General features: G+C 34.4%; 2 protein-coding genes across 3 annotated transcripts in view; one reads left to right on the top strand and one right to left on the bottom strand.

Moving 5' to 3' along the window:
* LOC106464715 (synapsin-like) overlaps positions 1-7,988 on the top strand; it is a gene marked incomplete at its 5' end in the record, with an annotated part of 81,479 nt that overhangs the window by 23,158 nt on the left and 50,333 nt on the right. The gene's annotated exons all lie outside the window — the stretch shown is intronic.
* The window catches only part of LOC106464718 (metalloproteinase inhibitor 2-like), a 35,176-nt gene that overhangs the window by 4,254 nt on the left and 22,934 nt on the right, over positions 1-7,988 (bottom strand). For both annotated transcript variants that reach the window (XM_013924871.2, XM_013924870.2), the window contains exon 3: positions 1,866-1,952. The gene's annotated coding sequence lies outside the window, so the exon portion shown is untranslated. The remainder of the gene's footprint in view (positions 1-1,865; positions 1,953-7,988) is intronic.

Raw genomic sequence — 7,988 nt, 5'->3', positions numbered from 1 at the left:
TTTGTGTGTGTGTGTGTGTGTGTGTGTGTGTGTGTTGTTGTTGCTTTTTTACAAATACAAACTTTTAGCTCATAGATCCATCATCTCACGACCGATTTGAGATATAATTACAGTTTAAGACTCAGGCGGTCAAACCCTTTCGATTGGTGTATTTGACCACGTCCAAGGTCTCATAGATTTATTTACTGTAATACTGCCTAAAAGCATTTCAGTTTGAGGGTAGGCTGACAGAGATCCTGATGAGTAATAAAATTGAATCGGGTATACGCGCGCCCCACACTTGGTATTGCTGGCGCACAAAAATATAGCTAATAAAAAGGGAAACAAAAGCCTCATAGATAAATTTACTCTAATCCTGCCTAAAAGAATTTCAAGTGCCGCGGATATTGAGGATTCCCTCTTGTTCTGTTTCTCAGTGCTCTATTTTTGAAATAACCAACGTCCGAGAGGATCTCTTAAAAAGAAAAAAAAAGAGAGATAGAAAACTTTGCCATTTTCTTCGTACGCTTCGTGAAAGGGGGGAGGAAGTCACGATAAAGAGCATGCTTTGTATGTTCCTGAAATATCTGTACATCATCTATAGTCTGCTGATATACGAGTAAAACCATATATGCCTAAGTAACACTTTGGTGGTAATAATTAATATAAAGTTACGTAATTAACATACAACCACTAGGTGGCAGTATATCCTGGAGATGCATTTCTGTATATTTTAAGTGTATTAACAAATTATTTACAGTGGGTAAATGTAATTTTTGATAATTTTTAACCTGTCTTAACACGAATATTATATTAATAGCTGTACACTTGTATTTTATACACAATTGAATATTTAAATATTTCCTGGCCAGTTATGTAACGCAGAGATTTATAAGCTTGAAGTTGAATCGATTGCTGAAAAGTTGTTGTTGTCTCTCGAAATTTGTAGTGCATACTGGAGGGATTTACATATTTGGATAAAAAGTTTAGGAAAAAACGATCTTTATACTCCAGATATATATATATGAGAATGTTTTATAAATTTTAACCAACGTTTCGCTTTTGCGGCTTCATCAGGGTTAATATACATAATTATTTGATATTAGAATGGTAATATCAAATATCAAACAGTTGTGTATATTAACCCTGATGAAGCCGCAAAGGCAAAACGTTGGTTAAAGTTTTAAAAAATTATTTTATATATATCTGGAATATAAAGGTTGTTTTTTTTAAAACCTGAAGTTGGGTCCTTTTTACTCCAAATAGAAGAGTATTTTTTCAAAATAAATTTACCAAGACTGCTACTTAGAAACAATTTTCTTACCTTAAGGGAATATTTGTTGAGGCTAGCCCGTTAAAATTATGGTCTAATATAATAACATTGTTATAAAAGTTTATAATAGAAATCCCCCCCACACACACATTCATAAGTTACTACACTTTTATAAACAAACAATCGCGTAAATATTATGCAAGTGTTACATCAGCAAATATAATTTTAATAAAACAAAAACTAACAACTTCGTTTCTAAAATAACACTTTTTGTCAGCTAATCCCTGCGAAACCGGTTACTGGTAGCTAATTCCTGCGAAACCCGTTATTGGTAGCTAATTCCTGCGAAACCCGTTATTGGTAGCCAGTCCCTGCGAAACTGTTACTGGTAGCCAATCCCTGCGAAACTGTTACTGGTAGCCAATCCCTGCGAAACCCGTTACTGGTAGTTAATCCCTACGAAACCCGTTACTGGTAGTTAATCCCTGCGAAACCCGTTACTGGTAGTTAATCCCTGCGAAACCCGTTATTGGTAGCCAGTCCCTACGAAACCCGTTACTGGTAGCCAGTCCCTACGAAACCTGTTATTATAGTATATGTTTTTGTATCATACCTTAAATTCCTTTTTTACTCGAATCTCGTAATATTTGTTTCTCCCGTAGTCACCTTTTTCCAGGACCTTTCACCTTCATTAACGCCACTGTTTGAAAAAAAAAAACCGATGTTATAGAAATGATATATATATATATATATATATATAATAGATGGAACTAAACACCACAATATACTGTGTAAGGTTTACAGATCAGAGTAACTACGTTATTTTTAAAAGGATAGTTTTCTTGCTGTCGTATGGTAGTTAGACTGTAAGGTAAAATCACAACATATTGTTTTGTTTTTTTCGGTGATGTTTCTTTATAAGCTATGAATAGTATGGTCATTTTTATCACCGAATTTATGCAGAGAAGCCACTTTCTGCATTTAACAATGAGTTCTTAGTGGAAGGTTAAACATAAAACTAGTACGAAATATTTCACTGTATCTTAAAAAATATAACTAAATAAACGAGGAAATTGTTTAATTATCAAACTAATGACAACATTCTATACGAATCGTAAATCTCATTTTATTTCTTTCCAAAATTCGTAAGTATATTTTTCGTCATTAGAACAGCTGGGGCGAACTAGCATTCCATCCACCATCACGCCTTCCACAAAAATAACTACTTTCAGGGTTTATACTATATAAGGTTACCCAACACAGAGATTAAATACCAAAATTCAAACCCTCGAAAACTACTCTTCGAGAGGATAACAGTGCAGATAGGGGTATCAAAAATGAAGTTTCCTCAAAAAAATAGCGGGTGGAAGGCTTTCACCCCCATACACGCTCGAGCCTAACACTAACTACTTCAAAATATAATTCACAGATCACGTCTCTTTTAACTGACCATCTGTTTGATTGTCGTACTGTTTAATTATAAACTTGCCCCCCAGTGGCACAGCGGTATGTCTGCGGACTTACGTCGCTAAAAACCGGGTTTCGATACCCATGGGGGGGGGGGCAGAGCAGAGATAGCCCATTGTGTAGCTTTATGCTTAACTTAAAACAAACAAAATTATAATCTAAGCCCTGTTTAAAATCACATGTTCTTAAAACACACTACTTACAATAAACGTGGCATAAAAAAACGGGTTGGAATCGACAGATTTTGAAACGTGTCAAATAAATATGGTTCCAGTTTAAACCATATTTTTACTAAACTATTTATGTAACAAATTGCTTGTGGGTCCTTTAATTTGTTTATCAAAGGATTCCTGATAATGTAAGAGTCACACACACAAAAAACAACAACAACAACGAAAAAAAAACAATATTGTAGCTGATCCCACTAATTATTGCTGGACTCCTTAGGTATTTAAATAATAAAAAGAGTACTTTCACAGGAGTTTCTAGCCAGTATTTACACTGAGCTGGTTATTTTAAAAGGCAAAAATATAAAATTACTCAACAGGAAACAATCAGGAAGTGAAAGATATAAAAAGTGAGTAATTTGAGAGATAATGAGTGAAAACGCTCAATTATAATCCCTAGCTTTACGAATCGAAACCGGGCAGATGACGAAACTGTGAATTAATAACAAGAAGTATAGTATTTCATGACATACTTTCTAACAAAGCTGTCAAAATAACATTCCAGTATCAAGAGTGGTATCATTTAATCAAGAGATTTATTTAACATTTCAGTGTTATCTACTCAATCTTGTATTTCAAACACTCGCAGTTCGGAAGAGGGGAGGGAAAAAGAAAAAGAAGAGAGGAGTGAATACTTGTGTAATATTGGAGTGAATACTTGTGTATTAATGTAAGCGAATATTTAACAGTTTTCTTGTTGCCCATTAATGAAGATTAGAATTATCTGCTGTTAGAGGGCGTTTGAAAGTCATGCGTATAATAGTAGCTCCCTTGGATTCTCAAGGATACACGAAGTACGACGTAGCATGATCTTAGACGTTCTAGACTAGCCAGTGTTTACATTGTAAGCAGGCCGTTTTTAGGTTTTAACTTTCAACTTAAGTGTATGCTGCATTAAGTTTCAACCTTCTCGGGATATATACATTTTACGTGTGTACCAGCCAAAGCCTTTTCACATTTAATTACATTTAAGAATTAAAAGAAGAAGAAAACAGGCATGAGGAACAGGACGCTATTTGGAGTAACTTATCCCATCTGCTCTTAGTTACGGAAACGTGCACGTGGAGATTTTAAATATACGAAAAAAACTGCTACACTATTCAGTTCGGTTACAGCGAATATGAAGACTCTGAGATATCAAATATAATAAAAACTGTTACACTGTTTGATTCAGTTACCGTGAATACGAATATTTTAAATATAAACATCTACATTATTTGATCCAGTTACCGTGAATACGAATACTTTAAATATAAACATCTACATTATTTGATTCAGTTACCGTGAATACGAAGACTTTAAATATAAACTTCTACATTATTTGATTCAGTTACCGTGAATACGAAGACTTTAAATATAAACTTCTACATTATTTGATTCAGTTACCGTGAATACGAAGGTGTGAAATATACTAAAAACTTTTACATTATTTGATTCTTATAAATACCACTTATTTACCAAAAAAGCAGTAATAGCACATCAGCAAAATAGTGCAAAAATAATTAAAGCATATTTAAAAGTATTCGTATCCACGGTAACTGAATCAAATAATGTAGATGTTTATATTTAAAGTATTCGTATTCACGGTAACTGAATCAAATAATGTAGAAGTTTATATTTAAAGTATTCGTATTCACGGTAACTGAATCAAATAATGTAGATGTTGTGCTCCAAAACAAACCCAAACTTCCTATTGCTTATGCTTCTTTACACCTAGTGGAGACTAGATGTACTACTTCCTGTGAATTTAATCATCTATAAGATGTGAACTTTGAGTGTCAACTTGAACAGACTTGTAACCGAATTTGTTGATTGTTCAAATACTTGTTAGGTTATTATTTTAAAACGTAACCTTATATTACAGCAGGTTGGTTTTGCTACAAAACGTGCAGTGTTAAAAACTATAATTTGCAATCAAGATCTATACACATTTCTATCTAGTTATCCTTGTACAGCTTCAAGTTTGTGTATTTCTAGGCCAAAACAACTATCAGTTATATCCTTATTTACTCGGAGATATATATATATCGCTTCCGACCTAAAATCGGTTTCTGCTTGCAATCGCCGAACCGGTAGCAAGTCAAAATGACACGGTTTTGTCCACAAACGTAATAGTTTATAGGTCTGACGTCATTCGTGGTTCAACTGACGACACTGCCGGCTATGATTACCAATCAGTAGCAAAAAAGCATGTGAACATACCATATTAACTCACTGGCTTCAGTCGGAAATTGTATTACGAAAATTATGAGCTAATAATTGTGGTAAGAGCTGGCAAGTATCTATTTCTAGCAAGTTCGATGGTAGTTCTGGTTAGAATGGTTATCGTGCATCAGGATTGTAGGTGTAACTATATTAAAATACACAATATCCTCACATATACAACAATTGTTAATAGTATAATCAGTTTATCACTACTGATAAACTGATTATACTATTAACAATTGTTGTATATGTGTGAGGATATTGTGTATTTTAATAAAACTCCCCTAGCTATGACAGTAGTGTAGTGATAAACTGATTATACTATTAACAATTGTTGTATATGTGTGAGGATATTGTTGTATTTTAATAAAACTCCCCTAGCTATGACAGTAGTCTACACTACTGTCATAGCTAGGGGAATTTTATTAAAATACACAATATCCTCACACATATACAACAATTGTTAATAGTATAATCAGTTTATCACTACATTACTGTCATAGCTAGGGGAGTTTTATTCTACGTAAGCCATATCTAACATACGAGATAAATATACAAAATTATATTCATTATGTGTGTGTGTGTGTGTGTGAAACGAATTGGCTTGTTTCGAATTTTGCGCAAAGCTACACGAGAGGTAACTAACTGAGTTAGCCGTCACAAATTTAGCAGTGATAGACTGTAGGGTGGATTAATACTATCGTATATCTAGCGTCTATGAACCCGGCCTCTGCTTTTCAGTTACTGATCTAATTTACGAATGTATACACGAGACCACGGGAAGGTCGCACGTGGTAAATGATTCTGAGAATCATGTGCAGGTAGGGCCATTTGGCCCAGGCCACCTGGGCCTCAAATTTATATACTTGTTATATTTTTGCATTTGTTAATTTTCGCGACTTGTTTTTATGTGCCTCCCAAAATGTGACACACGCTCTCAGCTTAGAGAGCTTGTGTCACAATTTGTGACACAAGCTTGTGTTGCAAATTAAATATGAACATTATGTTTTACTTTTATTTTGGGCTAATGATTGTCTTATTTTGTTTTCGTGTGGCATCATTTTTACCAAAATGTGACACAAGCTCTCAGCTTAGAGCTGCAAATTAAATATTAAGATTATGTTTTACTTTTATTTTGGGCTAATGATTGTCTTATTTCGTTTTCGTGTGGCATCATTTTTACCAAAAAAACAAGACCGCCACTTTCAAAACAGGTTTTAGTAGGTTGACCGGGAGGCTTTGTTTATTTGTTTTACAGTAAAGCCACATTGGGCTACGTTTCGTGTCCAACGCACCAAATCGAACACCGGATTTTAGCGTTGTAAGTCCGCAAAGTTACCGCTGTCCCGCCGGTGGATTCACTGGAAGGCCTGTAATTGATAAAGTTTCTTCGTTTCCCCAAAACCGAAGTTAGTGCTAGTTTTTCCTCAACAACAACATATTATCAGCTGTTCCCCCCCCCCCTCAAACACCTCTGTAAACACACTCTCAAATTTTTACTCTCAAATCAATAGTTAACGTCGTTTCTGTACTTAAATAACATAACGATCGTACTGCCTTTATTCAAAACACTGAAAAATAACTACCATAGCAACAAATTGGACAAGCCTCGAAATTATCGCAAAACCAACATGCTAGATATACACAATACTGTAAAGTCCATAAGGATGGATACATACTACAACTTTATATATATATATATATATATAACATGGAAAGCAACAGATGTAAAAATGGGTGTTTGAGAGTAGGTATGTTTATTATACAAGTGACTTATTTTTCTTAATTGGTAGTTAATTTCCTTTGTATCGTAACTTTCAAGAAATCTCCACAATATTATGTGTTTTTACACAAGAACGTTCTTAGCAATAAACTAGGCAAAACGGAAATTAGGAAAATTGTGTCAAATAGGTTTTGGTACACCGAAGTACGGACGCGTTTGTTTCGTTGAAAAAAACGCGAAGTTCGAATATACCGCGTTTAGAATATTTATAAAGTCGGTATTTCATACTTATACAGATAAACTGGAAATATTACAAACACTTGTCCTGGCAACAAGGTATGTTACCGCGGGAACGTTACAATACTTAACTGACTGGAGAATGAAATAACGATAAACTAAACCAGAAGTGACGAATTTTCTACAATTAAGATGACGTTACCGTGAATATTACGTGATGTGTTTTCTATATACAAGATTACGTTACCGTGAATTTTACGTGGTGTCCTTTGTCTGGCTAATGTTATGTTACGGTAAATATCTCACAACGTTCCTTATATGGTCTAGACTACGTGTCGTTCCTTATATGGTCAAGATTATGTCAAGACTATTTCATGCATCTTTTCTTAGATTTCAAAAACTAGGTTACCTCTAAGGCTGGTAACACAGGGAGATTAATAGATCGAGTTTCTCTCCTCATATTGACGTTCTCTGGTCGCTGAAACTTATAATCACAACATTCCAAACTTCCTAAGTACTATCTTCAATCCTGCTGTTCTATTCTTCTCTGACATCGATATATTTACTTTCTGGTTAACTTGTAGAATAACAAAAATGTGCTACTATAAAGAAATTATATCCCTTGTTGATTAAATGTTGATCTCCCTGGTACTGGTAGTATACAAAACATGCGTTTTTACATTCATTTGACGCTTAGAATCTTCAAGGTTGCTCTACGCGAATCTGGTAGTATACAAAACATGCGTTTTTACATTCATTTGACGCTTAGAATCTTCAAGGTTGCTCTACGCGAATCTGGTAGTATACAAAACATGCGTTTTTACATTCATTAGACGCTTAGAATCTTCAAGGTTGCTCTACGCAAATCTGGTAGTAT

The sequence above is a fragment of the Limulus polyphemus genome, unplaced genomic scaffold (genome assembly GCF_000517525.1).
Source record: "Limulus polyphemus unplaced genomic scaffold, Limulus_polyphemus-2.1.2 Scaffold1725, whole genome shotgun sequence".
In the NCBI taxonomy this organism is placed as follows: Eukaryota; Metazoa; Arthropoda; class Merostomata; order Xiphosura; family Limulidae; genus Limulus; species Limulus polyphemus.
The sequence above is the reverse complement of the archived record's forward strand: the minus strand, read 5'-3'. Positions and strand labels throughout refer to the sequence as shown.